The sequence below is a fragment of the Lepeophtheirus salmonis genome, chromosome 14 (assembly GCF_016086655.4).
Source record: "Lepeophtheirus salmonis chromosome 14, UVic_Lsal_1.4, whole genome shotgun sequence".
Lineage (NCBI taxonomy): Eukaryota > Metazoa > Arthropoda > Copepoda > Siphonostomatoida > Caligidae > Lepeophtheirus > Lepeophtheirus salmonis.
This window is the reverse complement of record NC_052144.2, coordinates 1,527,357-1,540,998: the sequence shown is the minus strand read 5'-3', so window position 1 is coordinate 1,540,998 and position 13,642 is coordinate 1,527,357. Positions and strand designations below refer to the sequence as shown.

At 33.0% G+C, this 13,642-nt stretch overlaps 1 non-coding gene across 1 annotated transcript; it reads left to right on the top strand.

Moving 5' to 3' along the window:
- The first annotated feature begins 11,125 nt into the window (after positions 1 to 11,125).
- Positions 11,126 to 11,198, top strand: TRNAK-UUU (transfer RNA lysine (anticodon UUU)). The gene has a single exon. It is a non-coding gene; the product is annotated as a tRNA-Lys (tRNA).
- Positions 11,199 to 13,642: the final 2,444 nt, after the last annotated feature.

The following is a 13,642-nucleotide window of genomic DNA, read 5'->3' as shown; positions in this document are numbered from 1 at the left end:
ATTCTTCAAAATGTCAGGGGTACCATATTAATTTTCTATACATATCGGAAATGCTTACGTTTAAAAAACTTACTTAAAACCGCCACTCCATGTTGGACTCCGGATATAATTGAAGATCAAAAATGGAATAATCTTCTACCTATATTCTAACTTGATATGGAAGGAAGTTTGTGTATATTTCTTTCCTGTCATAGTTGTTAGTTGGTAATCTATTGAAACATTAGACAGTGTAGTTACTCTCTTCCAAAACATTCTGCAAATCTTTTTTTCAGGGACTCCTACAGAGGGTGGGATGGAGGTGTTGTAGCCCCCCATATTAAGGAGTTTTTGCTTTTTAATGGAAAATTTAATATTTCAAACTTTTTTCCAAAAAATTTAATATTTCAAATTTTATTCCAAAAAATATAATTTTCTGTTTATAGCTACTTTTGATTTTTTTTCCCAAAAAATTTAATATACTAACTATATTTGAATTTTTTGGGAAATAACTGTGGATTCTTGAATTTTTTTTCTAAAAAATTAAATATTTGATATTAAAAAAAAAAATTATATATTTGAAATTTAAAAAAAAAATTATAATTTTCAAATTTTTTTCGAAAAAATTAAATTTTCTGTTAATAACTATTGATTTTTGATTTTTTTCAAAAAATTACATATTTGAATTTTTTTAAGAAACAGCTGTAGATGTTCGAATTTTTTTTTCCAAAAAAGTAATATTTGAATTTTTTTCCCAAAAATGAAATGTTTGAAATTTTTTTCCGAAAAATTTAATTTTTCTGTAAATAGCAGTGGATTTTAGAATTTTTTGCAAGAATAAATCATTTTTGGATAAAAACTATAGATTTTTGGTGTTTTTTTTCCAAAATACTTCATTTTTCAGTTTTTTTTCAAAAAATTATAAATTTTTGGGTGTTTTTTTCAAAAAAACACACAAAAACCTACTCCCTTCCCCCAATGAAATATATTGTTGCAGACGGCCTTTTTTTCATATATCCAAAATATTTTCGATTTAAAACGCTAATTATATCTACAAATATTGTTATTGAGTCAATCCCGAATCTAATTTTTCTACATGAAATCAAATCCCCATTTTCAAGTTTTATTTCCTTTTAACTTCCTAAATCAAAGTGTTCATATGATTAAAGATCCTTGATAAAGTTCTCTTTAATCCCAATTTCTAATTAGTTTCTTTTATCATTATCAAAGAATTGATGACTTTGTTCATCAGATTTCCCTTCCTCCTGTATCCTTTTTCTTCTTCCCTTAAAGGAGAACTATATTTCATTTGTACCCTTATATCAAAGGATATGAAAATATCTTTTCTTTAAACTTTTAGAGTAATTATAAAGAAACCCTTCTCATTATTATTTAATGCTTTGTGCACAAAACTGTATCCGGAACATTTTTTGTGCAATGAACTTTGAGGGGTTAAGAATTCCATTAGGATTCATATGAATTAAAGATGAATAGACGTACAATTTGTTTGGCTTTCTACGTGCAATCAAACTCAAATAAAAGTAACAACTCAGTTTCCATTTTTTTTTAAATTTCCACATACAAACAATCTTGAAATATAATCAAGCAAAAGAGAAAACTCCAAATGATTTTTTAAGCATATAGCAAGACAGTCCAATATTTCAGAGATGGTCAGATGTTAATTAAGAAGTCAAAAAAGATAAAATCAACTTATAAGCCAAAAATCAAACTTGCCTTCCAGAGCCCAGGAATCTGGTCTGATCAGAATTAAATATAAATCTTACGTACGAAACTCAAAATTCTGAACAACTTTTATTTGATGTTTAATGTATATATCTCTCTCCGTTTTTTAAATCAATGCGTTTTAATCATTGTTTTTCTAATCGAGACGTACATCATCAGAATATAAGAAAAGTTAACCTTTCATATCCGGACATAATCAACAACGTTCTATACGATATCATTTTTTTAATACATACATTGTATAATAGAAATATGATTTAAAAAATAGCATAAAGTAAGCTTTTTAGTTTCTTTTTCATGAAAATGAACGATTTCCCTTTTGTAACTTGGCAACAACATTTTTTACTATATATTTCTTTTTCAATTCATTTTATAGGGCTTTTCAGCCAATATGGATACTATCTCGAGTTCGCTACATCAACCTCTGGTTCTTCAGAAAAAGCCCATAAAGCTTTTGGTATTTTTCACTATTTTAAGATACAAAGCTTTTATGAGACGTTGGTGTTGAAGATAGCGTCTGTTACACAGAGTTAATCTTGGCTTGTGGTACACATTTTATTATTTACAATTTTTCAAGATTAAAATTTAAATTAGATGTAATGTATGTACATTTATTTAACAAAATCATCTGGAAATAGGGCTCGGCACAACTTTTATTGATTATATGAGCCCTCAACTCTAATAATTGTCTGAATACGACCCCTAAATCCCTTGGAGGACTTGACTATGCAGTCAAACTCGAGCTTGGTCCACTCATTCTTTATGGAAGCCTCTAAAGACTGAACACTCCTGTAAGGTGTAGCACACATCCTCTCTTCCTGACTCGTCTAGATAGAGTTGTCTAAGGGGTTCGTGTTTACAGAGAAGGACAACCACATTTTGAGGTCCGGAAAGTTGTCTCTCAGGAAGGCCTGGGTCTTAGCAGCGTGTACACACGGAGCTCCGTCGTGAGTGAAAACAAAGCTGTCCCCGTACTTTTGTTTGGACCAAATTAGCACTTTCTTATCCAGAAGTTTGATGGTAGAATCTGCATTGAGCCTTCCCCTCCACAAAAATAGAAGAACATACTTCGCCTGTTCTCGGCCACAATGACTAATACCAAGGTGGCGGTGAATAAGTATTTGGCACGATAATAAATGTTACCCCTGCACCTGAGCTCCTTGGATATGACCATGGAGAACATGCCACGTGATAGAAGCTTCCTACCTTCACTACTTTGTTGCTCCATTTTACTCTTTCTTCTTTGTTTCGATTTTAATTGAGTCGAAACTTTACATAAGGAATCTTGAGCCACACAACCTATCTCTCATCGAGTTTGAAGACAATCAATGAATAAATTTCCGATGTCTTAAAATGTAAATTAAGTCTACCACTAGATAAGATAAACCCTGTATTTCAAAACCTAATTTAAAAGTATCTTTGTCATGTTTTTAAATCGAGTTATCTTTCTTTAAAGTTGAAAGATGGTGTTTTTTCTTCAAAGGCTTATAGTTTCAAAAATAATTAATCAAGAAAGTTTAGAAATATCTCATTTGTAAAGTCTAAACTTTCACCTAAAATAAAAACTTATTTCAAAAAGGGTTTATAGGGTTGTCAATTTAAGATAAGGCCACCAAAATATTTCAAGGATATAGCTCCTTTTTGTACAGATCTTATGAAAAAAGTCTATAAGCTGACCATAAGAAGAAAAAAAAAAGAAGAGGAACGAGAGAAAAAAAATGCGAATTAAAAAAATTATTGAAATTCCCATTTTATTTATTATGATTCATTTCATTGATATTAATATATAAAAAAACCAAAAAATCCCGGGCCAATGACGTATTGATAACAACAAGGCAGTCCCTTCCACAATAAGTGCTTTTGTGTTTTACAGAACAAAGTGGATTACTGTGCCTTCTGAGGTAGCTCCTTTGTTTCTTCGTGAAAGTCCAAAAAGCAGTATCGCTGAATTAATTTTTTCAACAAAACCTAACAAATTTTTTACGTTTAATTTCACAAATTGTTTTGGAATTGTTAAAAAAGGGAAATCTACAAAGACGAGGTTGGATTGTGTCGTCGAATATCTTCCCACAGTCCTCAGAGTGTCTCGAGAAAAAAAATGCAATTAGCGGAAATCTTTAATAGGATTGTAAATTTTTCTGTCATTAATCCTCCGAACTATGATTTGATTCTGTTTTTCCAGTTTTCAGGGAGACTCAGTTGTATTCTACCAGATACGAAATTGAAAACTAGATACTTTGAATCTGGAATTTTAACAAGGTTTATTTCGGAAAATAGGGAAGCTACATTAAGTTTACTTTGTACAGTTGTTGGCAAATGTATTTCCAGTTCTAATCTTCAAAGTAGCTTCCATTGATAATGTCCTCGATGAACCACCGGAAGCTCTTTCAGGTAGTAATAATATAATTGGGGGTCCTACATTTTCAATGCTTTTCAACGGAAGACGTGAGAGCTTTGAGATTCAGTACCCTTTTCCAACAGTCCCTGAAATTGATATGCATCCAGAAGGAAAAGTCGAGCGGTTTAGCATCTGGGAAGGTGGGCCCAGATTGTTATAGGTCTTTTTGACGTTGTGAATAGTCTACCTGCATTCTATTGTAAAGTATCCCTGTTGGTGTGTGTTCCGCACGAAGTAGAGCAGTCTCTACTTCTGAATCTTTTTATCATTGTGAGGCCATTTTTTGATTGATTGTGTTAATTATTTGGAGGGTGTGTCAATACTAACAGCTTGTCAGCTGATGGGAAGAGTAATCAATTCCTCTCATGTGTTATTTATATTCCTTTATTTTATAAGTATGCATAGTTTATCCGCCTCACTTTCACAATTGACTAATCGCATTTCCCATTACTAAAATTCTCTGTTTGGCCTTCGTTAAACTCCAACAATCATTCATGTAATTGGATATAATCGTACCTATTACGGAAAGTTTTTAAGCAAATCCCTTTATCAGGGATAAAATTATAATTTATGCTTCTCATCCAGTTGTAATGTTAAAAATATTACGCAATTCTCCTTTACTGTATATATTCCGTGCTTTTGAACAATTTTATCAAAGTGGATCCCCCCTTCTCCTCCCATTTCAAAAACCCTTAAGGAAGAAGTTTTTTATAAGTTTTATATAACATAAAATAATTTTAAACTATCCAATTGGAGTTGATGTGACTGAAAGGTCTCAAAACTTTTTTAAAGAAATTCAAGTGTATTACTAAATTTAAGCTTTAAAGCCACATATGTATATGAAAAAGGAACATCAATTGATATGGACCTCAAATCATGTTCTTCCAGCGGGTGTTACATTGAAATCGGAGCACTTACTAATTAAATAACTTATGAAGTGTGAGTTCTTGAAGTTAATTCATATTCCGATATATTAAAGTATGAACAGTTAGTTACTAAACAAAACAAACCTGAGTTCTTTAGCTTACGTACAAGTCAAGAATAGGACACTTGAACGCGATGAACAATTTCCATTCGCGTACTCCAACCAGTTGGGGGTCTCTAGGACCACTGTCTACGTCGTCAGAAAGTCCGAAACGCGGGAGAGGAAGAAGGGTTTGTCAAAATTGTCAAACTGGATCCGGAAGAGTTAAAGAAAACAGTCAGGCTCATGCAAGACCCCCCTCTCAAAGACAAATCCTAGTACTGGGCCTGGACCATTGTATTTATCAGTGATAATCGATATTATGACGGAGATTGATTTTAAAAAATAAAAAAGAAGAAGGCTATGATTGCATTACTTTTTTTTACTTGAGACTGCAGACAACAATGTTAATCGAAGCAGCTTCAACAAATCAAGTCTTGCTAAAGAAAAAAATGAATTAAAATAAGAATAATATCTTATATATTTACTATTTACTTTGAAGATGATGTTTATTTTTTTATTTGAAAATCATAGAGTAGTGAAATGGGTGGGTATAACAATTTGCTCCTTCTCATATTGAATGACAGTTGAAAAGTTTTTATTTAATTTTTCACTCTCCATATAAATATATAATCCATGTAACTATATACATACAATATATAAGGCCCATCAACCAGAATGGAGAAACACAATCAACTCTCTTTTTTCTTCTTCATATCTCTCATGCTGAAAGAGAAGACGTTTCCATATTACATATTCTATTCTTTATATCTCTTTTTGTCTTATGCCCCCAGAGTGGGGAGTCAACACATGCAGTAGCCAGGGGTGGGCTGGAGGGGCTATAGTCCCCTCCCCTATATATATATAATCCTGCGAACGCCCTGTTTAATGCCATTTTAATTATCCCCGTCCTTTTCAACAAAGACTACGCTACTAAACGACAGCTGAAACTAGCATAAACAAGTTTTGTTTTATTCACATGCCTCCATTTGTAAAAATGTCGGAGAAACAACAAAACGCCGGTGTTGGTGCCCGTAGAGCAACAGAGACCGTTAGAATTCTAGACTACCTACAACAATGAACAAGGCCATTAAATCCCCATACAAGAATATGGCTTCTGCCCAGCTCGGACAAAAACCGGGACTTTGCAGTCTTGGAAAAAAATGACTGCCGCACCTCTCATCCAAATTAAGATTCGCTCCCAGCTGCCATCTTGACAGTGTGGTACACTATTGATACGGTCTTCATCGCCGAGAGCTGCCCATCTGTCCGTAGGGGTGTCAAGGATGTTATAGCTTGTGAAGTAGGGGCGTTTTTTCGCTTTATTTTGACAATAAAATTAACTTAATTAGGATTATCCGATTTAGATGGTTCCAAACGGGTTTCCAGATAATTTTCAGTTCTTGAGCAATTGCATAAGTCTTCACATGCTGGTCCAATTCCACGATTTCCTTTATTTTATTGACATTTTTCACGTTCCTATTACCAGAACGGAATGTTTGGAACCATTGCTTTGCTGTTGTATTTGATACTGCAATGGATCCATAGACAGCACAAATTTTTTTTGCCCGCCGCTCCGGCGTTTCTCCTTGATCGTAGTGATACTGAAGAATATATCGAATTTTCTCCTTTTTTTTACTTCCATTTTGGAACGCTCAACAGACTTCACCAAACACAAAACTGTAATTGAACTTTTTTTTTTAAGTGTACGCTTAACCTTTAAACATACTCTAAGATTTTTTTTTGATGCAATATATTAATCATGAGAATTAGTTCAATAAAGACATCTAGCGAAAACGTCTCAAAACTTTTTACTTTATCTAATATTTAAAAATATCAAAAATTAATTTTTAGTTGTACTTTCAGTATTCTATAAAAATAACGTTTATCGTGATTAAATCATGCTACTGTAAGTTTTGAGCTTCCCCAGTTTGTATATACGAGGGATGTCAGGAATTGTGGGTCCGAATCTTTTTTTTTTTTTTTTTTTTTTAATAATTGGTTCTTGCATAATAAATCGCGGTCATGCATGATACATGTAGTAAACCGCATATAGTCCCTGTGGGACTCAGATTAAAATGAATGATCGATAATCTGGTGAGTGTGGGATTTGTTTATATTTCTTTCATATTACAGCTGCTTGCAACTAATTTAATGAAATCTCATTAAAGCTAAGCTGTTCTCTTTTCAAGCATATGTACAGGGAGCGGGGATCAAATTGTCTCTTACTTTAAACCTTGATAACTTGAAGACGACATTATCAAATAAAAAACCGGTTACCAAATAGGAAAGCTATTCTCGTCAGCTGACGATACGTAGTTCAGTTAGCATCATGTCGTCATCATATGAGGAGATAAAGAGCTATAAGTGGAACGAGGAGCTTTCGAGGTCCGCCGTATTCATTTCATTGGTTAATAATGCAGGTGAAATCTCCAATTCTACGATTGCTTCAACCTTAGGAGTGAATTTACGGACTGTTCAGCGTATCCGGAAGAAGCTAGAGGACACCTGGGATGTTGATGCCACCATAAAGAGGGCACCCAAGGAGGAGGGTGGCGACAGGAAGGTCAGGGATGCCGACTTTGTCGACAAGGTGAAGGAGATGGTTGAGGATGACCCTACTAGGTCCTTGGAGGCTGGAGACAGGCCCTGGGTGTGGCAACAGGACTCAGCACCCTGCCATGTGACCAAAATCTCCATGCAGTGGTTAACCGAGAACTTTTATGACGTCGTAACCAAGGATTTGTTGCCTCCTAACTCTCCCGACCTTAATCCTTTGGACTATTTTGTCTGGAGCTATGTCGAGAGACATACCAACAGACCTCCCCATAGCACCAAGGCCAGCCTGATGGACTCCATCAAGGAGGTATTCGGCAACATGGACAATGAGATGGTCAGAAGAGCCTGCGGCCGGTTCAGAGGCCGTATTGAGGCAGTTATTGATGCCAACGGTGATTATATCGAATGAATGGCTACTCTATACCTATATGCTCGTCATAGTTTTGATTTTCAATAAAAAAGTTAAAAAATATATATTTTGTGTTGTTTTTTGTAGAAAAATATTTTGCCGACAATTTGATCCCCGCTCCCTGTAGACATCTAGTACTTGTTTTTTTCTTCTAGAATGAAAGGAGTATTTTTTCTCAGTCCCTGTTGGACTTGGATTACAATTAAGGATCCAAAATGAGTACTTTCTAGCCTATGTTCTTGCTTAATACAGAGTAAGATTTAAAATTAATGTGGTCATCCTGATATTTGGCAGAAGATCAGCATACTGTTTTGACGTTTTATTAGATCAGCTGCGAGCACCGATGTTTATCCTCAGTTCTACACCGTGTCCAACAAGGAGTTATACTATTAAATCTAAACAAATCCTCATAGTTACTCTTCGTGTTTCACTCACAAGTGATTATTTTATACTTATTGTTCCTCTTCAAGAATAATATAAAAATGATATCAGATATGGTAAATAAAAAATTATGTACGGGCAGAAATGACAAAATTAGCGCAATTTTTAATTTTTTTAAACCTGAGCTGGCTTAAAAAAGAGGTAGATTCATTCTAGGCCCGAGTCCGAAAGTTCGAACCTTATTTTGTCAAGTCTTAAAAGCCCATGGATCAAACCTTTGAGTCAGACATTTATATCTAACTTAAAATAATTCACTTACAACTAATCGATAGCCTCATTTTCGATTTGACACCCCCATGAAAAATAAGCTGAAGTTGACGTTATTGATTATTTGTGGTTGTCACACTTACAAATATCTTTTTTAGATCGTGTGTTTTTATGATTGATTTCGTACCAACATATGTTCAACGCCTAAAATGTCTAATCAACCAAACTCTAATATTGGAACTTGAAAAAATAGGCTCGAAAAGTCATTAACACATTGAAGTAAGTTTATCAATATATATGTAAAGCTCAAAATGATTGCCTTATTATTAAATTGATCGGGATTTGATTGTGCAGATTGTGCAATAAATTCAGCCCTCATGAGTAAATATTGGAATACATTTATTTTATAGATTCTCATATATTGTCCCGCAAGCTGGCTCGACACCTCGTAGCCCAAAGCTCAATATTTTTTTAGCCCAATCCACCTTGACTGATTTTGGAGCTTTTTTTTCTTTAAAGTTTGTATGATTATTGGGTATGAAGGAATTCTAGAAGTGATAATAAAATATTACAAACTTGCTAACCATTTACTTGCGGCATCTTTAGCAATAAAATACTCATAATGTGAGGCAAATAAGTTTAATATTGTCCGAATATTGTTAAATATATACTTCTAATCTACAATCCTTAATTTAATATATATTCTGTATCTCGATTCAACTCGATAATTTTAAAGGTACAACATAAAAAAATCCTTTTTTTCCCCTCATATTTTACAGATTTTTTTGGACGATTAAAGGTTTTACTTTTTGTTTAGATGACTAAAATGTTATCCTTCTATACACAATCCCAAGCTTTTGTCCTTACGGTACAGTCTACTATACATACATTTAGGGAAGTTTGTAAATAATATGCAAATATAGAGTGACATCTTGTACCAAAACTATCAAACGAAGGTATATTCATGCAATATGCCACTTTTTACATGAAAGCAATACAAGATAACTTCCATCCTTAAAATTAAAACGCTACTGAATGGAATAATTCAGACCAAAAACAAAACACATACATAGATTCAAATATAACCAAATGACATTACCTTTTTTTATTGTATGTATGAACCATAGAGAAATAAATACATAGATAGAGATGACAAAGCATGCAAAAGGCTGTTTTATTGCCTTCAGCTGTTCACATTTATCGTATAATATGGGTGTATATTTGATATTTTATTCGAACTCGGGGATTTAAAAGAAATAGAGATACTGCACTTTTAAAAGAACTCAATTAAGGGTTTTTTTAGAGTCATAGAAGTCAAATAATTTTGTCAAACCTGGGAAAACAATTATTTATTTAAAGAAATACTTATTTTAGTCCTCATTGGACAAAAAATTCATATAAAATTTCAAAAAAAAAATACCTTGAGAGCTTGCACAATAGTTACTTATCCATACTGATTGGTTCGGTACTTTTGTTCAGTATGGAGTTAATTAATTATTCGAAATCTAAATCCATTTGTCCCCATAACGGATCCTTAGAATAAAAACATCGTTTTTCTGATTCAAACTCCTATGGGGTGGGATACAATTCAAATTTAGATAGTTTATCATACGTTTGATGGACCTGGGCCTCTAGAAAATTTATGGAAGCTAAGGCCAGGTTTAGTGCTCTTATTTGAGCAGCCCTAGGTATAACAGTGTAGAACCATGATGATTATATTAAATGATAATTCAAACCAATGAATATTAAGACAACTAGCTGTTTAGATATTATTGTAGAATCTAATAGCAAAAAACTAAAGCAAATATATTAATTATAATTTACAAGTGCTGAAGGAATTGCTGTAATAATGGTTTGAATCTTCCTTCGTTCTTAATCTGCCGATTATTTGTAAGTAAATTAATATCGCCGAAACATCCATAAATTGAAAAACCTAAATAAAGCTTCCTGTAAATAGCAGTACGATGATGATTTAAATAATTAAAGATGTGCTCAAGTCAAATCAAGTTCGATTTTTTCATTCGGATTAGAACATATCTACAATTACACACATTACAACGGCTGTACACTATTTTTTTAAGGTCAGAATGTTTGTTCTCTGTCTAAGCCAAGAAAAAATCCTTGTCATCTCTATATATTTCTTTCTTTATGGTCTAAGCTTAGTCGGTTCCCCATAATCTTGATCTATAGTAATGTAATTATGATCTGTTGTGATCATAATTACATTTAATCTCACTCTGATAGATAAAACAATTCCTGTAGGAATGTCATTATAAAATAAAACGCAAATTGTCTTAATATTTTTTAATATAATTTATGAAAAATGAAGGTTCATGTCAAAAAAGAAAAAAAATGAGGGAAAATTGTCTAGAGTCTATTTTTAGATAATTACTTTAAAAATTTTTAGCTCCTCGTCTCTCTCATCTAAGCCCGTGTAGCTCAGTTGGTAGAGCGTTAGGCTTTTAACCTAACGGTCCAGGGTTCGAGCCCCTGCACGGGCTGTATTATTTTTGCATTAAATTTTTTTTTTTTCTTCATAAATTATGACTTACTTAAAAAAATATATATTCATTTCATAAAGAAAGCACAAAAATATTAAATTTAACATAATATTTCTGTTACTTCCCTTCCAATCTTAGTGTGTGAGTACAATATTTGCATTTTTGAAAATCGAACTTGGACAGCCTAAATTTTTAGACTCATCTCCCCTTGTTAATGTTTGATATTACCTTTACTCAGGCTTATAAGCTTTCCTCTATTATGATGTTCCGTTCAATTTTATTTTTTTTCGTTCAGCGTTCAGTCATTATTTACGTTCCGTTCTGCGTTCTGTTCCGCGTTCCAATCATAAAGTAGTACCATATCACCTGTATGACAGGAAATCGTGACTTCATCTTTGATAGTGTCAGGGAGGCCGCATTTGAGAACTAAGTTTCAAGACTTTTAGCACAATATTTCGGTGAATATTAGCGTTCAAATACGAAACAACTGACAAAAATCGTTTTATCCATTGTCGAGATGGAGGCAAAACGACAAAGTATTGCCGATTTATTTTGTGCCCAGCATAGCTACAACTGAATGCCCCCGTATTGGTTCCAAAAGGCTTGAAAATTGGGGTAAATGAGAACCTGGACGTCATCAAGGAGGTGGTCTTGCCTTGGGTGAAGTCCAACTAGCCAGAGGAAAACTATGTGTTCCAGCAGGATTATACTGCGGCCCTCGTAAGTACAAACTAACAGAATGTATAATTGTTTTTAGTGGACCATTTGCTTCCATTCACAGCCAAATTATGAGCCTCAGGTTGTAGTATTTTTTATAATTAATAACCCGCCAATTTAATTGAAGGGATTTTCTTCTTACAGTCTTGCCTCTAATGATAGACTAATGGTCCTTTCACTCGTTTCCACTCCTTCTATATATCACTCAACCTTATACAGGATGCGGCAACAAAACTTCCTTTTTTTGAGCACAAAGCTCAAATTGGTGTTTAATTTCTTACCTTTGGGGTTGTTCATGATTCAGCACCATTTTTCGCCTTTTTGTAAAAAGAAGTCTTCCAGTCCCAACAATTGCCTGGAATCCGGAATGGAAATAGCTTATAATATCTTCATTTTTAGTTTGGATTTTTCCATCAGAAACTAATTTCTTAAGATTAGGTGCTGAGCTTTTTTTCATTTTAGAAAGATAATTTAATTTTCTTGACGAGTTGTTTTCGTCAATGACTTTGGCCTCCATTTCAGCTTCCACAACCTCTGCTACTCTAAAAGAATTAATTGAGTCTGCCATTATCGAACAGGAAAAAATTGAATTCCTTTCAAGATTGTTTTCTATTTGAGCCTGGGTAATCTTGAAGCAAAGACTCTCAGGATTATTTACGCTTGCAGATCAAAAGGACTCCTATTAGTGCAGGTATAAACAAATAAAATTCAGAGAGATAAATATAGTCAATGGGCTTTTAAACTGTACAAATTTCATATTTTTATTTGTAAAGGGAACTTTTACCTCAACTTTTAATAACTTAGATAATTTGATATTGGCGCTAAAAATATAGAAAGTTACTCTATAAAATTGCTACTCTCGAGAATATTACCTCATATTTTTTTTTTTTTTAAACAGCATTCATTTTTGATAGATTATATAAGGCAGACAACATTATTGTAGCTTCCTTACAAACTTAATTCCTTGTCGAATTGACGACTAGATGTAGCTTGTTAAACATTTTAAACATTCTGATAAAAATAAAAAACCGTCATACTCCTCGAATTTGAATTTTCAAGGACTTTGTTTAAATCAGTATTATTAATGCATCTTTTTTCGTTTTCTTCTTAAAAAATTGAATATTGATGTTTGACAAGAAAATTTGAAAAATTATTCAGAAAATGAAAGATATTTCAGTTAAACATCAATTATTATTAGTCAAATTTATATGCAAACAAATCTCCAGACAAATGTCTGTCAACTTTATTTATCTACAAATCCAATATTCCTTTGAAAATACGTTTTTTTTGCACCGAAAAATAACAAAAAAAAAACCACCCAAATTAAATTTTCACTAATTCCTTTTTTTTGTCCATAATTTTTTTGATTCTAATAAATTTAGAATACGTGCATATTCGTAAAATTGTTTTTTTGAGACGCCAGCAACTTTTTGATTTATAACTTAACTCCGATCTAGTCTCCTTGAGTTTCAAAAAATAATTTTTTCGTTTCGAGTATAGAATAAGAAAATATTTGACCTCCCCAAAAAGCGGCACTGCGTTTTAGCTTGACCAAGTTCAAAAGAGGCACCCATCCAAAGTTTCAGCCTCCTAGGCCCAACAGTGTGGTAACCCATAATAAATTCAATTTGCTCCTTTATGGTGTATATATCATAAATTTCATATTTTCAGTGGGCAATGTTTATGATTGATTTGTATTTATGCCCCTGTCAAAATAAAAAATCAGT